This window comes from Phodopus roborovskii, unplaced genomic scaffold (assembly GCF_943737965.1).
Source record: "Phodopus roborovskii unplaced genomic scaffold, PHOROB, whole genome shotgun sequence".
In the NCBI taxonomy this organism is placed as follows: Eukaryota; Metazoa; Chordata; class Mammalia; order Rodentia; family Cricetidae; genus Phodopus; species Phodopus roborovskii.
The window spans coordinates 9,379,542-9,394,740 of record NW_026126515.1 but is presented as its reverse complement, the minus strand read 5'-3'; the positions used below and the strand labels follow the sequence as shown (position 1 = coordinate 9,394,740).

At 40.0% G+C, this 15,199-nt stretch overlaps 1 protein-coding gene across 23 annotated transcripts in view; it reads right to left on the bottom strand.

Moving 5' to 3' along the window:
• The window catches only part of Nrxn3 (neurexin 3), a 1,441,261-nt gene that overhangs the window by 1,162,725 nt on the left and 263,337 nt on the right, over window positions 1–15,199 (bottom strand). The window lies entirely within an intron of this gene.

Genomic DNA, 15,199 nt, shown 5'->3' with positions numbered 1-15,199 from the left:
AAAATTATTTAGGCCCCAAAAGTCAAATGTTATTTTCATCAACCCTTTCCCAACCTAAGCACACCAAGTTTTCAGATCAATATCAGTAAAAGAAAAGATTCACAGAGACTCAGTCACATATATCCCAACATAAGTAGTAAGCCTGAATTCAGACTGCGTTGTTCTCTCATATCTAGCTGAGCAGTAAGCTTCCTTGTGTCAGAGATACAGAAATATGATTGAGATGGCTTACTGTTGGAGCCACATGTCTTTTGTTTGTGTTTCTTTAGAAGTAAACTCCAAAGGCAGAATTTCTTTTTTGTTTGTTCGTTTGTTTGTTTTGGGGTTTTGGGGGGTTATATTTATGAGTTTTTTATTGATAACTTTTTAAATTTAAATTCAAAACAAGCTTGTTTTACATGTCAACCCAAGTTCCCTCACCCTCCCATCCTCCCCTGCCCCCACTACCAACCACATTTCCATCCCCTTTCTGCTCCCCAGGGAGGGTGAAGCCTTCCATGGGGAGTCTTCAAAGTCTGTCATATCATTAGAACAGGGCCTAGGCCCTCCCCCACATGTGTAGGCTGAGAGAGTATCCCTCTACGTGGAATGGGCTCCCAAAGTCCATTCATACACTAGGGATAAATACTGATCCACTACCAGAGGCCCCATAAACTGCCCAGTCCTCCTACCTCCCACATTCCTGCTATCAGACTAGGGCCCATGAGCTCCCACTTGTTCAGGTCAGCCTATTCTGTGGGGTTCTCCAGCCTGGTCTTTACCCCTTTGCTCATCATTCCTCCCTCTCTGCAATTGGATTACAGGAGTTCAGCTCAGTGTTTAGCTGTGGGTGTCTGTTTCTGCTTCCATCAGCTACTAGATGAAGGCTTGAGGATGGTATATAAGGTAGTCATTAATCTTGTTATCTGGGAAGGGCATTTAAGGTAGCCTCTCCACTATTGCTTAGATTGTTAGTTGGGGTCATCCTCTTAGATCTCTGGACATTGCCCTAGTGCCAAATTTCTCTTTAAACCTATAATGGCTCCCTCTGTTATGGTATCTCTTTTCTTGCTCTCCTCTATTCTTTCCCTGATGCAATCTTCCTGTTCCCTCATGCCCAGCTCCCCCCTCCTCTTCTCCCCTTCTCTTTCTCCTAACTCCCTTTCCCTACCCCCATGCTCCCAATTTGCTTGGGAGATCTTGTCCCTTTTTCTCTTCTCTGGGGACCATTTGTGTCTCTCTTAGGGTCCTCCTTATTTCCTAGCTTTTCTGGTGGTGTTGATTATAGGCTGGTAATCCTTTGTTCTATGTCTAAAATCCATAAATGAGTGAGTACATACTGTATTTGACTTTTTTTGACTGGGTTACCTCATCCAGGATGGTTTCTTCTCATTCTATCCATTTTCAAATGCATGATTTCAATATAAACTGTTTATATAGAAGGTGATATGGGCATGTCACCTAAACTTCAGGTAGCTTCAGTAATGGGTGAACCATCAAGCATACTCTAGCAAGAGAACTGAAAGGAAAATCTAGGAGCCCATGTTGAAAAAGTTTAGTAATCCTTGATTGAGGGACTATAAAAGAAGGGGACCATTAATTATTCTATACTTTGCTCTGACCAAACAAATTTGATTCAGTGACAAGGAAAAGGCCCCACAGGTAATGGTGTGTGATGGCAGAAGTCACACTGAAGTCAGAAGATATGGCAGGGCTCTGATAGTACTTCCTGATGGCAGAGAACATCCAGGTTCCAAGATTTGCCATAAGTATAAAGGATTAGAAGTTAGATCAGAAGAATGTGGAACAGACAGGACATCTGTATTTACACAGTGAAAGTCACTTGGAAGTAGCATAAGTCACAGGTAAATGCTAGTCACCATTGGTAGCATATCACCATAATTAGCTTTTATTTGGTTCAAAGTTTGGGATATGACACACTTATATGCACAATCTTGTATAACCCTCAGAATTCCCCCAAATATACACTAGCATCCTCCATTTTTATAGATTTGGAAATTGATGTGTCTCAAATTTGCCTTCCAAAATGAGACAGCTCGTCAGAAATAGGCACGGGATTTAAATGCCTTAATATAACACCCTCATCCAAACACATCACATTATCCTTTGGATTTCTTAGTCTCTTTCTTTTCTATGTTCCTCACAGAGAATATTACTGAGTCCTGATTCTGCAATAGGCACTGAAATAAATATAATTATTTAAGATTTGCACAAACTATGGGATGTGGGTGTTCTCATTAGTCTCCATCCAAACCTTGGAAGAGTAAAACCTGTGGAAGTTAAGCAACTTCCCAACGTCACAAATTAACAATGTAGCAAACCTGGGGCAATGAACTAGGGCTATTGAATGCCAGAGTTCCAGTTTTTTGTCATTAAACTAATTTTCTGCCTAATCCTAAGGAAAGCACAGGTATGGATGGTTGGGTGTCTGCTGAAATCAATCTGCCATGTAATCCAGAGTGAAAATAAGCTCCAGATGTAACACATCATTTTCCTTCCGTTTCCCATCCTCCCACCAGGATTTTGCTTTCTAAAAATTAAGGAAGCAGAATGTTGTATACCTTTAGATTTTCCTCACCCAAGGCATCTCAGCAGTCAGTCTCATTGGTGATGGGGAAAAATAAAGCCTTTCTCTTAATTAAAAGATAAGACAGAAACATTTCAAGGAATTGGCTCTCGTTCCTTTGCATTATGACTCTAATTTGCTCATTATACAAAATTATTAAATGTGTTTGATTATGATTAGATGGTCTTTGCCTATAACAAAGGAGCAATCAGGTCAGTCCTTGTTTGCATCCCCTGTGTACATACACATACCAGGAAGAGGAAGAAAAACTAATTTCTGAAGTGAAACTATTGTGAATGTACAAATAACTATATTAACAGTAAACTTACATGAAATTGCCTACTACAAAAAATTACTCATTAGCAGGCTGCTGTTAAATACAAAGAGAAACGATGAAGAGAAGAGAAGAGAAGAGAGGGGAGGGGGAGGGGAGGGGAAAAGGAGGGGAAGGAAGGAGAATAGAGGAAAAGGAGGGGAGGAAGCAAGAAATATAAAGAAGAAGGAAGGAGGAATCTGGTTTAGATGACAGAGAGAAGGGGAGAGAGGAAGAGGAGAGGAGAGAACCAATTGGAGAGGGGAGGGAGAGGAGGAGGCAAGGAAGGAGAAATCTGGTTTATAAATTGAAGTATTAAAAAGAGGAACAAAGATGGACTCAGTATAGAGCAAGTGTATACTAAGGATGCATAGCCACTCAAGTGCATATTCATGCTTACCAGACTCTATGCTCATGGGCATTCTTTCTAATTATAATTTACAAACATTTTCTGTGTACAAAACTTCAATGTTGTTCTCATAGATCTACTGATACCTGTATATGGTTGGCATTTTCTTCCAGCTGACAGCAGCTATCTAGAGTCATTATTGCCAGGGAACATTACTTATTTATCTCCACTTTAATATAAAATATCATCATATACTTGGAATTCTCTACAATGGATTCATGTTATTCACAGGAATGTTAGCAAATCCATGTTAACCCATTATCTCCCAGTGGAAGAAATAAAGCACGGATTTTTTTTTTTTGTACATTATTTAGTTTAAATCAGAATTTTCATAATCAGACTATACAGACAACAAAAATCTCTCTGTAAATCAGAAACAGTGGGATGTCTTCAAACCTATTTCAAATTTGGTTTAAATCTTTTAAGCGTAATTTGCAGCCCCTGTGGGTCATGCACTCTGATGGATACTGTAAATAGGATAATGCATTCTGGAGTATGGAGGCATACTGAAGAAAGCAAAGAGAGAGAGTCAGTGGGAATGCAGTGGCTGCAACATGGCCACAGATGTACTATCATGCCAACAGAAGGATGTGACCTGCCTTATAGTGTCAAGGAATGAAACAAATATGGAGTTCTTCTGATGGGAAATGCCATTCTGTAAATGTTTCTCATACTGGTTAATGAATAAAGAACTGTTGGCCAATAGAAAAGGAAGATAGGAGGGACTAGGAAACAAGGAGGAAAGAGGAAGTAGTAAGGAGGAATCAAGACGGAGAGTCTGGAGAGAACAGAACCGCTGTTTCTCCGCTCTCGGAAATATATAGATCAACAGAAATGGGTTACTACTTAAGACAGAGCTAGCCGATAAGAAAATAGTAATGGACCAACAGCATCATATCAAATACAGAGTCTCTGTGCATTATTTGGGGCTGGCATGGCAGCGGGATCAGACCAGTGACGGACGGAAAAACCTTACTCCTTACATTCTTCCTAGAGAGAAGTTCCCTGAGCTTATTTTCAAAGAAGGGTCATGAGTTAACCAAGCAGATACTGCAAGGCCAGGATTGGCAGAGAGGAAGTTCCAGTGAACCAACCCTAAGCCATATCTCACATATATATAAGGAACCACCCATAACTGGATGAAACCTTTTCCCAGCCCCATTTTTTTTAAGGAAATTCATGGATCAAGATGCCAAAGACCATGGATAATTTAGTTGTTGATCTCACTATCCAGGAAGGGCATTTATGGTAGCCTTTCCACAGATGCTCAAATTGTTAGTTGGCAGCAGTCTTGTAGTTCTCTAGACCTTTCTTTGGGTTCAGTTGGAGCCCTCATCCAATCCCTGTTGGAAACAGAAGCAAGCACCCATACATAAACACTGAGTCGAACTAGAACCCAGATGCAGATGGAGAGGACAAGACCAGACTGCAGAAACACATAGAGACAGCTCACCTGAACAAGGAGGAGCTAATGGGCCCCCAGGCTGATAGCTGGGAAGCCAACATGGGACTGACTCAGGCACCCCTGAATACTGGTCTCAGCCAGAACTGAGCAGTCTAAGGGACCTTAGACAGTGGAGCCAGGATGTTTCCCTGGTGCACAAAAGGACCTTGCAAATACATCCCCCATGGAGGGATAACTGCCTTAACTTAGAGACAGGAGAGAAGCCCTAGTCCCTACTTCACATGACCTGTCAGATCTACATGACCCCAACTGGATGGCATTGCCCTACATGTGGAATTGGGGTGGGGGGATGGGAGGGTGGTTAGGGTGCATGTGAGAAGGCAGAGTGGGTAAAAGGGAGGGAGGGAGGGAGAGAAGGAGGGAGGGAGGGAGAGTGAACTGGGATTGACATGTAAAATAATAAAGTAAATTAAAAAAAAAGAAAGAAAGAAAAAAAAAAGATGCCAAAAACCAGACCAGCTCTAACACTTGGCTCATTTCTATTCACTCCTGTTTTCAACATTAGCATCAATGCTTCTCAGGAAGACTGCTACAGAAGGGTGAGGACAGTCAGATTCATGTTCAAGGGCTATGAAAGCAGAAGAAGGGATGAGGCACTGTGAAATGAAGGGCCTATCAGGAAAAGAGAGAAAAGAATGGAAGCTAGGAAATAAACTAAGGTAGTTACTTAGAGCACTAAGAAAACTAAAGCGACCAACCCAATAGCTCAAATGCTATTTGAGCATGCCATGGGGGCTGGACAGTCAGGTTCATCAGGTAAGATCACTGGTTAAACTTTGAAAGGACCCCAGTTCTATTCCTAGAAATTATATGGTTGCTCAAAAGAGCCTATAACTCCAGGGGATCCAATGCCCAGACATAAAGACAGGCAAAGCATTCATGTACACAAAATAAAAATAAATATTCTTTAAAAAAATTTCCTTTGAATGTGTTTTCATAAAATATAACTAATGGAAAGAGAAAGACAAGCCCTTAAAAAGGCTGCAACAGAAAGGTAATATCATCCAATTTTCAAAAGGATTTTTGAAGACAGGATCTCACAAAGTAGCTCAGGCTCGCCTGAGATCATCCTGCCTCCTCCTCCCTATGAAGGGAAGGAGGAACTTGGATAAGTCAATTTGCTTTCTGAATTCTGTAAACAGTGAAAGGAACAGAGTTTCACCACCAGAGACTAACTAGATCCTAGCAGCTGAGCTTAGGTGCCTAAGTCTTGCTCTGGCAATAAGACTGCCTAGGTTTCAGGTCAGATCCTATGACCAATGCTGTCTGAAATGACTGCTTCTTACCTGTGTGTGGTTTCAGGGATGAAAGCCATGCCCACCATAGAAAATACCCCAGTCACCAGCAGAGACACTCATTGCTTGTGGCTCCCCTGGGGTGTCAAATATCAATTTCCATGGCAACCTCTCCCCACCCTCCAGGCACCTGAAAACCACCTGTAGAAGCCTAAGTGCCTTGACAGCCCAAAATGCAATTTTGTCAAGGAAAGGAGGAAGTAAAAAGTCTCTGAGTAATTTTTTTTTTTCTCCTGCTGAAAGGGGTAATTTCCACCAGTGTAGCTGAGAGCCTTGTCCCAAACCCTGAGAATTTTATTCATCATGCTCTTCAGGGAACTACAGATAAGGAGAAAGGAAATACCTCTATCTGCAGGGCTGAAAATGTCATAAATGAGCATCTGGCACACCAGCAAACACCAGGCTTGTTTTTAAAGAGAGAGTGTCTACAGCCTTAGTGCTACAAATACGGGGTAGCTTAGCGTAGACCATGCAAAATGAGCATCCTTTCCCATTCCTTTTCTTTTCTGTTGTTTTTGAAAAGTCCCCTATGACATTTTGAAGAAATTAAATTATACCGTATAATTATGTATTCATTCCAAACGTTAAATCAGGCCAGTCATAGAAGCATGGACATGGGAAGGTTCAAAAAATCCCATCCTTAGCTGAGGAGCCACTGGCAACTGATGGCTACTTCTGGAGTGAGAATCAGTTTTCTTCAGGAAATAGCTCCTGAGAGGCTACCCATGCTCTACTAGATGGCATGTACCAATGTGCATATACAGGCAGCACTAAGTGAACTCAGTGGATTTAAGAGAGAGACAGAGATAGAGAACATTAAATTAGACAGGAAGACAGGGGATGGGGAGGAACTGGACAAGAATGATTGGTGACTTCAGTCAAAACATTATATGCACACATGAACGTCTCAAACAACTAAAAGGAAGAAGTTTAAAGGAGGTTTGCTGGCTATAAATCTTAAACTCAAGTAACTAAATAAACTGGCAACTAAAAATAACTTGACTTCAAAATGCAAATGCTTTACTTACGGATGCTTGAAATGAAATACTTTTGATTTATTAAAGAAGCGTTCTAAAAATACTACTAACTTGTGTAGCAGAAAGCTACTCAAGATGCCTAGTATTCTGTGCAGAGTGGAGCTCCCATCTGGTTGGCCCTCTAGTGCCAAAGCAGGTTGTCTTGTGCAGAAATCATTCAAGAAAGGGAAATGTTATTGCAAGTTTCAAGTAACTTCGTAGTGATGGATAAAGTAACTAAATGGCTTCACAAAAACATGTTTCTCCTGAAATTAAAAGGTGTGCAAGAAAGGAAATCAAGCAAGAAGGGAAGGAGGAATGGAGGGTTGCAGTGTGGGGGAAAGAACAGGCTATCTCTAATAATTAAAAGAATTATAAAACTTAGTTTCTGTATATGGCTTTTCTACATTTGCCACTATCCCCACCATTTAACTTACCCAGTACATTTGAATTGCCATTCTTAATTTTTTTAAAATCTTATTCATTTATATTTTATGTATGAGTGTTTTGCATACATACCTGTATTCCGGAAGAGGGAATCAGATGCTATTATAGATGGTTGTAAGCCACCATGTGGTTGCTAGGAATTCAATTCAGGACCTCTGGAAGAGTGTCTAGTGCTCTTAATCCCTGAGCCATCTCTCCACCACCCTTTTTTATTAAATGATTTTATTTTTATTTTATGTGCATAGGTATTTTGCCTGTATGTATGTCTGTCTGTCAGATTCCATAGGACTGGAGTTACAGACAGCTGTGAACTGCCATGTGGGTGCAGGGGAATTGAACTGTGAGGTCTTTGGAAATGCAGTCAATGCTCTTCACCACTGTGCCATCTCTCCAGCTGCCAATCTGAAACTTTAGGACAGTTTCAGGAAACCAATGGAGTACCTCATGTCCATACTGTTAAGTAGTTCATTGAGCCCAGTCTAAGTTCTACCTGCTGCAATGTGCAGCTAGTCCTACTTGCTAAACGAGTAGAGGATTTGGCCTAACCAGGCATGCATGGTTCAAGGGCTTTTCACTTTGTGCCAAAAACATTTTTTCTTCTGATTCTAACACAAGGTCATATTTTGCAGATGCTCACCTCTCACACTCACATTATTTCGACTCTGCTTGTCATTGCATGGAAAATACTATATTGTAAATACTGTAAGTCCAGAGCCACGGTGACTGGTGACAGCTTTGTGACTAGTGGCCTTAGTTTCATTCCATAGAAAATGAGAGATAATGTCTGCTAAACACCTTAGCATCATGCCTGGCACACAGAACTGAAACTAGGGAAAGGAAGGGCATGCAGGCACAGAATTGAAGAATAAGTCAAAACAGCCCACTGTGATTGGAATAAATAATATTCTTATGCAGTATTTTACAAATGAAAATGGATACAAAACTACATGATAAATAAACTTCAAGTTTTTAAATAATAAAAGAGAACCTCAATTTGAGAGATTCCCTACCACCTATGGAATTCTGATTTTTATGAAACCAGTTCAAACCAACCCTACAGGCAACTGGTTCATCCTCTTCTATTGTGAATCTGTCAATAGCCCAATCTAGCTGTGTCTTACTCTCAATTCTCAACTGTAAAACAGGGACAATAAGTTGTGAGAAGAATTACACAGAATATCCATCCCTTGGGGATATTGTTCAGCAGTATATTGCTTGCCTAACATGCACATGGCCATTGGTTCAATCCCTATGCAGGTGTAAACCATCTCAACCTTTCTCCCAGAGAAACAGCATAAGGTGTGCTACATTGGAGGATGCTGGCTGCACCCCTTCCATCTGTGAAGACAAAGTCTTCACAAAATGAAGCCTTCCCTTTGTCACTGGCCTAGTGGCTAACAAAGCTTGAAAAACAGAGTGAAAGCATGAGATACGATGAAAAGTTCTTAGTTCATTTGAATTTGAGTTATCATTCTTCAGTTAACTCCCTCAAATTCGTAGGATTTGAAAAAGGATATTCTGTGTCTGGAGATACTTTGCAAAGCAAAGGAGATGTAAAAGAAAGTGAATCGGGTTTAATATTTATGCAGGGCTGTTCTAATTAAATCAATTTGCTCACAAAAGTGCCGAGCAGTAGCTTCCTTCCCCTTCTCTCCTTTCTTACCACTTACCACACTTTAAAGAATTTCAGTTTTCCCTGATAAACTTTCATTTAAAGGAGAGGAAAAAAATATCTAAAATAGTAACTTTTTTAAAAGAAGAAAACTGGACAGTGGCACATGCCTTTAATTTCAGCACTCAGGAGGCAGAGGCAGGCTGATCTCTCTGAGTTCCAGGCTAGCCTGCTCTACAAAGCTACAGATAGCACCAGGATAGCAAGGGCTACATAGAGAAAATCTGTCTCAAAAAACCAAAAGAATAAAAAAAAAAAAAAAAAAAAAAAAAAAGAAAGAAAAGAAAAGACAAACCTAGGAGATATTTTTCAGAATAAAAGGCATATCTTCCCATAACCAGTGACAAATATTAAATCATCTGGCAGTACCGTCACTATTAAAATTAGCATACCTATGAAATCATTATTGGAAAAATAATTTAATATCTGCTATCTCCTTCACTTTTGCCTACACTCTCCCACTAGTCAATTAAAGCATTACAGACCCCATTCATGAGATCAGGGAAATTGGAGCTTAGACAAGATCAATGAGGTAGGACAAAAACACAAAAAGGGGTGGAGGTGGGATTTAGTTTATTGACACCATTGTGGTGACTTCAGAAAGTTAAATAATGGAGCCTTCACCCAAGTGAATTCTGGATCCTGAGTGCTGTCTTCAACCAGCAATTTGGAGCTGAACAGATAGCTTGGCGGCATGTAAGTATGAGGACCTTGGTTCAATCCCCAAGCCAGTCTCTAGGATCCATGTTAAATTATAAATAAATAAATAAATAAATAAATAAATAAATAAATAAATAAATAAAAGCCAGATATGTTGAACCACTTGTAAGCCCTGCACAAAGAAGGTGGAAATAGGTGATGTTGGGTTCACTGGCCAGCCAATCTTGACAAATCAGAAAGCTCTTGGCCAATGAAAAAGCCCTATCTCAAAGCCTAAGACACACAGCTCCTGAGGAAGAAAGACAGTCAACACTGATCTCTATCCTCAATATTTGTACACACAGAGGTGCCCACACAAACACACTCATACAATCAAATTCACTGAAGGGAGATGTCATTCTGTGCATATGCTTCTCTTATTGGTTAATGAATAAAGCCCTGCTGGCCAATAGGAAAGTAAGATAAGCAGGACTAGGAGACAAGGAGGATTCTGGGAGATGTATTTGAGAGGTGTTGAAATGTAGGACCAAGAGGAGTAAGAGGTACGGACTCTCTCTCCGGTAAGATACAACCACATGGAAACACTTAGATTGATAGAGATGGGTTATTATTTAAGACAGAGCTAACCAATAAGAAGCTCTGGCCATTGGCCAACAGCTTTATAACTAATGGAGTCTTTGTGTGTTATTTTGGGACTAACACAGCTCTGAGACCAGGCTGGTGGGATAGTGCTTGTAACAGTGTACTTCCCATCATGCGGCATCTATTCTTTCTGAATAACTTGCTAATTCTATCTACACATCCTCTGACGATCTTCAACATTGCCTGGCTGAGAGAAAATGGCTGCATCCAGTAGCACAAAAAACAGAAAGTTCCTTTAAGGTGTTAAGGGTGATGGCCAGTGTTGTCACCTGCCTTTCCATGCATATTAAAAAAAGAGGAGGGAACATGAAGCCAAATTCTTCTACCAACTCTAGTCATTGCCAATTTACTTCACTTAGTCCACTCACTCTTTCACTCTCTCTCTCTACAAATGGAAGCAATCATAATTCTTACCTACTCTTACAATTATTATATTATGGCAATAATGCATAAAATTGTTTACTCTAGTGCCTGGTGTATGGCAAGTATTTCAGAAATGTTAGGTACGACTACCGGATAAGGCAGAAATGTTCCATTTTCATTAGAGAGGAAACTGAAGATCCAAAGGAGAATCCAAGGTAATAACTCAAGTGCAATAAACTGTGCATTTAACTTAGTGCTTACAATAAAGAAAGGTCAAAGTTAGAGTGGCATAATTACTGCTTTTATTTTATTTGGTCAGATAGTACAGTGGAACCTAGTTACTGCTAAGTCAAATACTGCATCCACTATGGAATATGGGCATTGTGTTGACACAAGAAGGCCAGGGCTGCTGGCTGGCATGCTTAGTGTGCAGATTTGAAGTTGGAGCCCAGGGGTCTCTTGAAAGTCAAGAGGGATTTCAGACCATGTTCAGACAGCCACTTGATGTCATTCTGCACGGCAGATGTCCACAATAGCCTGGCATCCTTTCTGATCCTATCAGCCTATTTTTCTGCTGTGGAACTGTGACATCGTACATCACATCGTACATCGTCTGCAAACTCATCACTGGCACACAGCTGTTCAAGTATTATAACAAAGCAACCCTGTGCCTCAGCTTCCTATCCTTTTCTTTCTCTGGACATAGTGTAAGCCACAAACCAAGGGAGTATCTTAGCAGCCCCTCTATCAGCCCTCTTTCATGCAGAAGCTCAGAAACACATGTACAACTCAGTCACCAACACAGGCTAGAAAGTAAAGCAGCTGTCTTCTCTGCGTCTTCATGAAGGAAGAGCACAGCCTAAAGAAGTTACAGAGTCAAGGTCACTCTGCTAATGAGAAGTGAAACCGAAGAGCTGGCTCTGACATCACTACCTTGAATTTTATTGGCTAGCAGTTAATCTCTCCTAAAGTATTAATTGATAATTACCGAGTAAGCTGATAAAGGGATTAAGGTTAGACCCCTCCCAAGGGTATTTTAATTTAGAAGGATTTGAATTCTCAACTGGATAAAGTTATTATGGTGTAAAGTTAAAGCCAAGGAACTGAAATACTGTGATGCATTGTCCTACGTTTTGGCCCTTGTATCCTTCCATGCAATAAGTAGAACACAGACAGGGCTGATTCTACAGAAAGAGGCAGGCATCTGTATGTGAAAACAGTTTTTCCTCCTGTTCTGGATTCCTCAATCATACCAAAGTAGTGGACAAGTTTATGAATGAAAGTCAATCCCTCTTTTCAAAATCAAAACATTAACTTATTGTGTGTGTGTGTGTGTGTGTGTGTGTGCATGTGAAAGACAGCATGCAGATATGCATGCTATGACTGCCGTGTGTGTGAAGGCCAAAGGAAAACTTTTGAGATTTAGTTCTCTCCTTCTACCATGTACTTTGGAGATTGAACTCAGGAATATTTTTATCTATTAAGAATTCTCAACAGCCCTTTAATTTATTTAAATTAGTTTATGTATAGTTAATTTATATATATATATTTTATTTATTAAGACTTTTACACACAAGTGTACACTGCATGAACATCACATCCACCACTACTCCGTCCCCTCCAACTTCTCCCACTCCCCCAATATCAACTCTCAAAGTCACCTTTTTTCTGTAGCTATTATTGTTATATTTACTATATATATTTAAAACTATCAAGTCCAATTGGTATTTCCTATTTGAACATGGGTTTAGGGATGACCACTTGGACATACGTAACCTATCAGGGGCCTCATCCCTGAAGAAAAGTGACTTTCTCCTCCCTCTGCCTGCTACTCCAACTAGGGATGAAACCTTATAAATCTTTCCCCAGTCAATGCTACCATGTCAACTGATGAGGTATGTGGAGGTCTTGTGAAGGCAACACCCATGTCTTATCTGTCATGTCATCTTAATCGTGTTCTTAGCCAGTACTCATTGCAATGGCTTCCCTTTATCCTACACCTTTTGGCTCTTCATAGCCATCCCTGTCCCTCAACTGTGCACAAAATAAGGTTCAGCCTTGAGACTAGAAATAAAGTCTCTTTTAAATTCTATCCCTATTAAAATTTGCAAGCTGAAAATTGCCCTCATTCTAACATCTGCAAAGGGCTTTTTTTCCCAGGATCTCAGCTTCCCAAGCAGCCACACATGTGTAAAAGCAAAGCAACATGGATGACTTTCCCATGTACCATCAGAGCTCCTCAGAAGCCAGAGGAAGTGAGTAAATATGAAAAGGATTATCAGAGAAGTAGATCAGATGAAAAGCTGAGGGAACACAGTCAGCTAAGAGGATTATGCCGAGAGGATTAACTGACAGGGGAATGAAAATGGAAAAAAGGGAGACACTTGCTGGAGTCATCATTTCCTCTGCAGACAAACTCATATTCTGGCTCTTAGATTCTCACTCTGCTCTTCCTTAATCCTCTTCCCCCACTCCAAATTGATATAATATGATTCATTCTGGGGCCATTTTTAATCTAGATCCAGATGGAGTACACGTAATTAATCTTATTAAGAGAGGTAGAATCAAAAGAAAGAAAGGACATGGCACACAGTCAAATACAGAATAGACCAGAAGCCAAGAAAGCTTACCTGTGACCTAGTCAATGCCATACTAGTAACGCATGACAATAGCAACACAAGAAGCAGGCTGGGGAATGGACTCACACTATAGCTCCAGAGATTATATGAGAGAGAATATATGGAGGCAGAAAGGGGGATTTTATTGGACAAAAGACTTTGTATCTTTGATTCCAGGTTAGTTACCTTGTCTATGAAAATCTACAAAGATGTTTTTGAACTTGAAAGTAAAAGAAAGGGGGATCCCCAAGGGCTATTCTATGGATTAGTGGAACAAATCACCAGGGGCAATTGTTAAAATAAATATTCCTATACCTGCCTTAAGAGATTCTGATTCAGTGGGTCTTGGAAGACCCAGGAACTTGTGTTTTTAATAAGCTCTCCAGGCATTCTGCCAGACAGCTAGGCTTCAGAATCACTGGGCTAGAAAGATGATCTCAAGTAGTCCCTCTGGGGACCTGGCTCTGGTTCACTGATTCTCTTAATAGACACACACACCTTATAACATGATTTCCTGTAAACACACACATCTAGCACTTTTCCCCAGCAGAGAAGTACAGATGTACCACAGTGCAGAGGCATTCTTTCTACTCCGGCATCTTCCAGAACAGCATGGCTGTGACACAAACCATACATGCAGAAATATATTCAATAAAAACAAATAGTAAGAATACACAGGGATACTGACCCATATGTTGACTCTCAAGTACTGTGTTTGTAGTATATTTTTGTGTCAGTTCCAATTAGGAGGTATCAACCTGATATACATTGTACTACTGCTAATAATAATTACTAATGAACCATAATTTTGGGTGACTTTATTTTGCCAACATGATGGAATCAAATCCATGCTCCACATTTCTTGAAAGCACTGTAACTAAAATTGCATTCACTGTTTTGTCTCACCCCACTTGTGGTGATTTGAATGAGAATAGTTCCATAGTATCACATGTTTGAATACTTGGTTCCCTGTTAATGGAACTAATTGGGGAGGATTAGGAGGGGTGACCTTGTTAAAGGAGGTGGGCCACTGGAGATAGGCTTTGATATTTCAAAAACCCAACATTCCCAGTGTACCTCTCTCCTCTCTGATTTCTGATCAAATATGTGAGCTTTCCACTGTTCTGACACCATCATGGACTCATTGATTGGTAAGATTGAAAGTGTATCATTATCTTCCATATTAAAAATTTTCAGGGTCTAGAAAGAGGACTTAGTGGTTAATAGCACTTGCTGCTCTTGAGAGAACCAGGGTTCATTTCCAAGCAACCACATCTTTAACTTCAATAGTAAGGAAAAAAGTGACCTATCCAGTTCCCATAAGCAACAATTACACACAAATGATGCATGCATATGGATAGGCAAAACTTTCATAAATATAAAATAAAAATAAATCTTCAAAACATAAAAGACCATTGAATAATTTTTACTATTCTCTTGATTCTCAACATTCCAGTTGTATATCCTCCTAAGAATATTCTGTACTTTTCAAGAAATACAGGCTAATTCTACTGAGAGAGAAGATCTCTCACCTAGTTACATAATTGTGCTTTTTTTTTTACTATAAACCATGTATTGCAATTAAAGCTCTCCTTTTTATAAAAGTATATAACTTCCATCTGTCCTAATATACAAGCATACTTAGTGATACCCCAAATTTACATTCATTTATTCAAAATAATTAAAACAAGAGGCTGTGAAATGTTTTTCCTTTCCTATCCTTGATTGCTATG